Consider the following 8,831-nt stretch of genomic DNA (forward strand, 5'->3'; position numbering starts at 1 on the left):
GTGGCAAAGTAAACGCATACTTGAGAGCTGCGATGCATCCCCGCACCCATTGAAGGAACGTTTCATAGATATTTTCGGTTGATCAAGGAGCTCAAAACACATGCGCGAGAAGTGGTGACTTGAATATGTAAGGATGACTCACATCTTCACAAAACATTCCATCTGCAAGAAAAAACGGCTTATCACGCTCAAACCTGCCTCAAATTGGGATCGATGGAAAAGAAAACGATGTACCAGGCGCGGGCATCTTCTAGAAGGTCTTTGTTTTCTAGGAGCGAGCACAAATTATTGAAGAACTTTAGCAGACTATGTTTTCAGGCCACGCTATATTTAGCGGGAGCTCGCGCTGCCACTTCGATGCATTCTCTGAAGCGCGCGCCTGAAGTGGCAGCGGGCCTTTGAAAACGATTTACTAAAATGCCCTGTTGTGTGCCTAACTCGCAGAACATGATGGCCAGCAAAATGTATGAAATTCATATTTACACATTCCCAACAAGCACCTGAGGTGAGAGGGCATCAAGGGTGGATGTCAATTTTAGAAAGTTTTAGTGGGTCGCTTTTAGCCACTTAGATAACCGTATACGGTCCGTACCCCACAACGAAATGTAAGCTAGACTCGCTGTTTACATTCTTCATCGAGTGCGGCTATGGAGCGAAAAGACAATATTAAAACCCTTTTTCACGAGTCTAGCGTGTCGTGTTATGGTTCAACGTTGCTTGTATCGGTACCATAGCACGGACCGCCACTTCGAAGTATTTGCGGTGTCTCAAAGAAACTAAGGCAAAAGCAGACAATTTTTTTTAACGTGACACAGAATTGTATTTAACATTGTAAAAAAACTTTTAGGTACCCTACGCTACGCAGTTAGCACAAACTATCACCGGTGTTTCCCACTTTTTTTTTTTTGTTAGAAGAGAACGATGTTTAGGAAACTGTTAATGCGAGTATCCAACCTAAGCGGTAGATTTTAGTGCGAGTCGATACACTGCTGGGGAAAATAGCAAAAAGCGCGATGTCGTGTTTGCGCTAACAGTGTCGCGTAATGTACGCATACCGCTGCACAATCAACGCTAACATAGAAAATCAGTAAATTTAGTGGCCCCCCAAAAAGTGGTGTTATTTTGTTTTATTTTTATGTTTGAAAAATGTTATTTTTAAACATGCAATTCGGTAAAGAGTGCTTCCGTTGGGCACCAACTTACGAGGCATCAATTTGTTCTTATACACTAAATTCTGCATGGCCCTTGCGTAAAAATGTCAATATTGTGTTTCGTGCTAGCTGTGTCACGCACAGTAAGAAAACAAGTTCATTGCTCGAACATTTAAACAAGGCCTTTCTTACGCCAAATAGACGTTTTGTGAGTACGCTCAATTATTGGTGGTTCATAAAATAATCTACGTTGTTTATTTAGAGGAAGGAAGTGGTGGTGAGGGGAGGGGGAATTGAATACAAAAGACGACTCAGGGAACCTTGAACTTTGTAAATATTTCGCTCAACCTATAATCCTGAGCTGATTAAATCACTTTTGCTTTGTCTGTTTTAGAACTTGTTAACAGTCGCGCAAAAGGCCAAGATGAGCGAAAAGTCAGATGCGCCTGTTTATTTGAGCAAGAAGCTTATTTCTGCGAGATAGAACTGAAAAAGCGTACGTGTGTAACCGTAGCAATCTCCGACCAAGCCTGAACCTCACTTTTTCGCCATTTCATCGAAAGCCGTTTCACCGAATGAACGGACACTTCATCGAACGCCGTTTCATCGAACGCCGTTTCATCGAACGCCGTTTTATCGAATCGCCAAGGGCCGTTTCATCGAATTTCTCAGTTATGGCTCTGTACCGAGTTTTGGGGCATAAGTGCTTTATAGATGTTTCACCTTGCATTTGTTAAGACTAAGGTAGTCACTTGAGAAATTGTTTTGAAGGTGGTGTCAAATTACTAAAAATAAAAGCAATTGGCATAAAAAGAAATAAAAACAATTGGGTATGCGACTTACTGAAAAGCCTTACTCATGTACATACATGGCTGAAACCACGACGCTGCAAATAAAGGACAGAGACTTAAAACACTTTTAAGCGTCTGTGCTTTCTGTTTTTGCCTCATTTTTAATTGTTTCATGTGACATGGAGAGGGGTCATTGTTTCATGGAGGCTTTCTTCTCGAAGCAGGATATGTTCACGATGGAACTTATCTCGCCACTGCACCCAGTGATATAAAAGCAGAAACAAAAGAAAAAAAACGAGAGAATGAGATGAAGTTGTGTATAAAAATTAAAGTAAATTCCAAAGTATTACAGACTGTAACATTGTTCGATGAAAAGGCGTTCGATGAAACGGCTTCTATGAAACGGCGTTCGATGAAACGGCGTTCGATGAAACGGCATTCGATGAAACGGCATTCGATGAAACGGCGTTCGGTGAAATGTCCGGACGCACTTGTAGTGGTACGCGTGCATTACGTGGCACTTTTAGCCCGAACGCGACATCGGCGCTTTTTACTATTTCTGCCCAGCAACATGTATTGTCTAGCACTGAGCTCTGCCACTTAGGTTGGATAGTTGCATTGACAGTTTTCTAAATATACTTTATTTCTAAAAAACAAAATCAGAAAGACCGGCAATAGTTTTCCGTGCTAACTAAAATGTGTTTGCACGGACAAATTACAAACGCGTATTATGTTAAAAAAAGGCTACAGTTGATTTTTTATTTTTTGTTTTTAATGCCTCAGAAATACTTTAAAGCACGTGCTATAGCGCCGATTTAAGCAACGTTGAACTATAACATCAGACGCTTCGATAGCCGCACTCGATCAAGAATGCTCACAGAAAGGTTATAGCTTATAAATTGTTGTAGGCTGCGGTTATCCAAGAGCTAAAGACGATCCACTAGAACTTTTTAGTATCGACACACACCATAGCTGCCTTCTCACCTCATGTGGTTGCTGGGATGCGTAAATATAAATGTCACATACATTCGTTGGCCATCATATAGTGTGAGTTAGGCACACAATGTTTGTGCTCGCTGCTAGAAAACAGAGACCTTCTAGAAGATGCCCACGCCTGGTACATCGTTCTCTTCTCCATCGATCCCAATTTGAGGCAGGTTTGAGCGTGATAAGCCGTTTTTTTCAAGATGGAACGTTTTGTGGAGATGTGAGTCATCCTTACATATTCAAGTCACCACTTCTCGCGCATGTGTTTTGAGCTCCTTGATCAACCGAAAATATCTATGAAACGTTCCTTCAATGGGTGCGGGGATGCATCGCAGCTCTCAAATATGCGTTTACTTTGCCACGGGCTAAACTAAAGACCTTCGACAGCGGAAATTCGGTGACTGCGCGGGCGCAGCCTTGCAGCTCCGTAAAACCTACACCCGAGGGGCTAGGCTTGGTGAGCGCCAAAAAATGGGGCAGATTACGCGATAGGAGCTGAAGCTACCTCTAAGTCACGAGGTCGCTGCTGCCGCACCCATCGCCCGTCGCTCAGAATGGGGATTTTCTCGGCTTATCCTCTCAGAAGAAGCCGGCGCAAAAGGAGACCTTTCCCCTCTCCTCGCCGTGCTACAATACAAGAAGAAAGAGGGCGAGGAGGACTTTCCGCCAGGCTGAAGAATATTTCTGCTGGTCCTCCTTTAAGCTTGCCGATACCGACGCTTTTATCCAAGTGTGACTCGACAGTTGTTGGAGCAAATGCTTGTCAGCAATTGACGCTTAGCTCCACCCGCATCGAACACGTGGCAAAGAAGTTTGTCACATCGCGAATTCTGCTCGAAATGAAAGCAGAAGTTATCGATCACTAAATTGTCGGACACGGCCCGGCAAATTCAAGCGATTCATTAATTTTCTTCTATGCAATTTTTACTAAGAATTTTTTCCAAATTTCTAATCGCTCGCTGAGAAAAGCATTCCGCATTATGCGCGTTTGGGTGCGCAGAACTAAACATACAAATGGTAATAATTCATAGCAGGTGTATAGCTAATTTTTGATTGCAGGGGCACTGAAATGTCACGGACTTACTAGATCTAAGACTTCGATCGCGAGAGGGTTCTCGCACGTTTCGCGTCGACCTGGTGAATAAGCAGGGAATTAATTGAAACGACTCCGCAAACCGGCCACCGCTTCTTCATGCCAGTTATATTGAGGAAATGTTTGTTTGCTGGTCTACTATATTTAAAAAAATGACTCAACTTAGAACTTTAGCCCTCACAGAACAATTTGAAACCAACAGAATACACGTCGCTTTCACGGAAGTGTTTACTACACATGCGAGAGATTCTCGAAGTTTGCTTTTCTATTTTCAGTTTGATGAGACATTCCTTTCTCAGTTTTATTTTGTCGGAATCATGATAAACAAAATACCCCTTATACGCCGTGTTAAATGCTGTGGTGTGGTAAAGTGCTGAATACTCTATTTTCATCATTGTCCTTCGAAGCCATACTGCTTCGAAGCCATTCTGCTTCGAAGCGGCCTCTGGGTCCACATATCGGCGGATCGCGAATGCAGCCCCCACGGGAGGTCGCCTCGGAAGCGATGCCGGTAAAGGCCCTTGATACTTCCTTTACAAGTAACGACAACCACTACAACTGACAAAGCACATTCCGCTGGAACAAAATGGCGGCATTCGGTTCAAACCTTTTCTGTGCGCCACCATTCGCTTCCTAAAACCTGCACCGTCACGCAGCTGGCGCTTAAAAAAATGTCGCTGCTTGTAGAAAGCTCTGATCTGGGGACTTTAGATGCCGGCCCATCGAATGGGAACCGCGAATCGTCTGAAATCTCGTGCTGAAAAGCTTATAACATTTGCTGGTCATCGCTTGACTAAGACAATTAAGCTCGATGAATCATAGTTCGTTATTTTACACGGGCGATCATAACGGTCTTCTGGTTGACGCTGGGCGAAACAGGCTGAAGCTCCCCACGTGCTGAAGTTCATACATCTGACGTCACAACAAGATGGCGGACCAGTAAAGTTGCACGTTAGCTTCGGTTTCCGTTATGCCGTTTTTCCACGATTAAAACTTATATTTTTAGGTGGCAATTTAATTACTGCCCTAAACTCAGTTTCTTATGCTCTTTCAGAAAATGTGTTTAGTAGGTATTGATGCTTTTCATTGCTAGTGAACCTCATTGCTATTAAAGCTTTTCATTGCTTGTGAACATCATTGCTATTGAAGCAACCGAACTTTTAATAGCAACAGGGTCCACTTGCAGTACCTCAACCGCTGCGTCGACTGCGTCAGCAGAAAGTAGAATTCAAAAACTCCTTGATTTTTTCTTCTTTTTTTGTGAAACGCCATGCAAACGTGAAATGTTTCTTACTCCGGGGCCAGAAGCATGAAAATCTACTGCGGTTTTTTTCAAGTGTCCACAATAGGGCACGTGTAAGAAAAAGACGCATGTGGTCAGTGGCGTACCAACTCGTTTTTGAGTGGGGAGGCAAACCAAGCCTACACCCGCCCCCCCCCCCCCCCCCCCCCCCCCCCCCACCCCCGTGGACCGGGGGGAGGTGCCCTTGGTATCCTTTGGGCTACGCCGGCCAGTGTTTGTCCTGCCCAGAGGCGGCTGTCTCGGGGGGGAGGGCAAGCGTTGCCCCCCCCCCCCCCCCCCCCCCCCCCGGGTTGGTACGCCCATGCATGATTTTGTGTTAGCCAAGGAAGCGCCGTTGCGTCTAGGTTTGCTTGCTTTACTTTTATTTTTTATGAAGAACAATGAAAATCTTTTGCACAAACCACGCTGCCGGCGCACTCGTGTCGTTGGCTTTTGGGTGATAGATTAAAGTCAATCGCGCACCCCTTGGTCGCTTCCCAAGTACCCCTTACGCGCAAACATCACATTATTTCAGTCGCAAGTAGACCACTACAAATATCTGCGAGAATGTAAGCCCTCTAAGGACTTTATATCCAAGGGTATAGCAGGTGACAGATTGAGAGTGAAGTGGAACTTCCTCCCAAATCTTTCCATTTCAACAGAGCGAACGCTGTAGAAGAAGCAGCCTTCTATCCAGCGTTCGCTCTGCTAAAGTGGAATGAGGTGGGAAGGAGTTTTTACTTTACTCTTAACGATGTCACCAGCTATAGCAGGCAATGAATGCTGTAGTAATTCGTTGCTTGTTATAAAAAAAGCACGTTTTTTTTTTTTTATATATATACATATATGTGAGCACGTGCCTTTTCTATAGTTTTCTTTTCATCTAAACTTCCCACAGATAGTTGCTAAAGGCCTAAATCAGTGCGAATTCTATGCCGCAAAACGCCACTGCAACCGCGTTTGCTTTTCACCGGAGATGACAGTCCGATTACAGTGTTTACGTGGTTGTGTTATCTTTCCATTTTTTTATTTGCGCGACTGTGCAGGATTGTGCCCGGTTAGTCTTCTCATCGGGTACAACATTGTACGATAACTCGGACATTTAAATCCGTGCTGCTGGGACAGATAATGCCGGAATGACGCGATTTTTCAACCGTGTTTGCACGCCAGCCGAATGTTTGGTCGTCGGAGCAGACGCAAGCAGGCGACGCGCTGGGGTGAAACGGGAGAAGGCATTTATCTTTCCACTACACGAAGTTCTACACACTGGAAGCACACGAAGTGCTGCTGCAAGGAAGACGCGTGTACTGAGCGCAGGATGCTGCACGCAGGACTCCACCATTTTAGAAATAACGGGCGCCAACTGGCAAAGGACGGGGTTCGAGTATTCTCAGGATGAAACAAAACGGGCTTGGGAGGGAGAGGGTGTAGAGAGTCTTAGAACGAACTTGGGGGGCATGAAGGTAAGCCGGGATAGGCACAAAAGGAACTTTGGGGAGCCCAGTCTAGGTCAAGAAAAACACAAGTTTTGCGCGTTGTTCAGCAACGCTTTTGACCTTTGAAACGTGTACGCGATGCGACACTGTTAGCGCGAACACGACATCGGCGCATTTTCGCATTTTACTTCTTAATAGTATTAGCGAGCACGAAATTTTATAGCTTACATTATAGAACCAAATGAGCTCTTTCCGTAGCAATAATAACTTGAGTGACATCCCTCGGTTTCAAAGAAAAAAACTGGAAAAACCGGCGATCGCTTGTTCGCGCTAACAGTGTCGCGCACTGTACGTCTTGATAAGTTAACGTACATGCGATCGAAAATGCACCAACATATATCTTAATTATCAAAGGGGGAAATTAGTAATGCTCCGCGATGAGCCGGACTTTTTTTTACTGCGGTTCTTGAGGTGAAACCGAGTATAGGGAGTATTCACCGGACGCCATCTTTGAGGGCGCTGTTTAGAGCGCGTGCTTAGAACGAGCTCACATTAGTAGGATACTAAGACCGGCAATATTAATGGCATGGAATGCACGTTGCAAAAGAACTGTGCAAGCTCGCCTTTAGCACATGCTCAGCAGTTGCGCACACAACTATTGCCGCCCGCCGAATACTTCCTATAGCGTTCTTAGTCAAGGGAGTATACCCTCGCTCGTTTGAGTACGTGCTCACGTATTTGCAGACCAGAACCTCTTGAACCGGCGATTTCCGAGCACGGATCATAGGTTTCCTTGCTTGCTTCCAAGCTCGCCCTCTACAGCGCATGCAGGGAAACAAAAATATCTTCTAGGACCAAAGAAAATTCGGGTGATTCGTCCCCCTGTACTCCTTTCTGTTAAAGCAGCATGTTTTCATCGGTTGCATCTAGGGCGTCACATAACGTCTTCACCAGTACGACAATCACGTGGTTGTTGCCAGTATGGAAAACGTTGTAACGAAGATTAACGTCACGATGTCACATAAACAGGTAAATGGACGCCACACCCTGTCACGTGACACCGTGACACCCCAGTGTCACGCGACTACGTAAGTTGACATCACTGTCAACTTACGTACTCGCTGTGACATATGACGGCGTGATGTCACAACGATACGTGACATCACGTGATGTCACATGAGGCTGTTTTCGTTCGGGTACTTCATATGCCTTCACAATGTCGCGTAACACCACGGCTTAACTGATGTCACGTGACGTGATCACAGAGTCAGTGTCACGTGCCCACCATCCGCTAACTCTAGCGGAAAAATATCGTATGCCACGGTGCAAAAGCCCATGAAGTCTCATTTATTTTCTTACAATTTTATCTGTTGCACCTACAGAGCGTTCTCACATTACGTCATTCCGCCATTTTGTTGTTAAACTGAATGAGTGAGAAATGTTTCATTTATCAGAGAGAGAGAAAAAAAAGGTGTAATGAGACTTAGAAGCTTTTGTGCACAGCTGCTTTGAAGGTGTCCTGCGAATTTCAGAATACGCACTTTCAGCAGGCGCCTACCAGCTCATAACAACAAAATGGTCGACTTGATTACGCCAGTGAAAACGGCCTACGATCGCGGACGCCTTTCTGTGACATTTGAGAAGAGGTGAAAAGCGCGTGTGCACAGGCTTGATTGGCGCTCAGGATGCGCAAGCCAAGCGCACATCCGTCCATAGCTTTTCACTGCGTAGCCACATTCTTGACTGCAGCTACGGCTGCAAGTGACATTCCATTATTCATTTTAATAATAATAATAATAATAATTTTATCGCACAAATGCTTGGAAATGCGGGTCCGTCAAATGCCAATAGGGGCTTGTGGGAATGGACCCGGCAGCGGTGTAATGAAACGTCAAACTAGTCATTGAAAGGTATCACGCAAAATAACAATATAGGACAAAGATAATAAAATAATAATAATAATAATAAGTTTTATTTTCATCCGTTGTGATGGGGGACCCAAGGAAAAGACCTGTAATACACATATTTCTTGTCACGCGGGTGCTTATGCAGACGATCGTACGATGAACCGCTTTCAAATAAAACTCCCCA

The sequence above is a fragment of the Ixodes scapularis genome, unplaced genomic scaffold, assembly GCF_016920785.2.
Source record: "Ixodes scapularis isolate PalLabHiFi unplaced genomic scaffold, ASM1692078v2 PGA_scaffold1__304_contigs__length_218370807, whole genome shotgun sequence".
Taxonomy (NCBI): Eukaryota; Metazoa; Arthropoda; class Arachnida; order Ixodida; family Ixodidae; genus Ixodes; species Ixodes scapularis.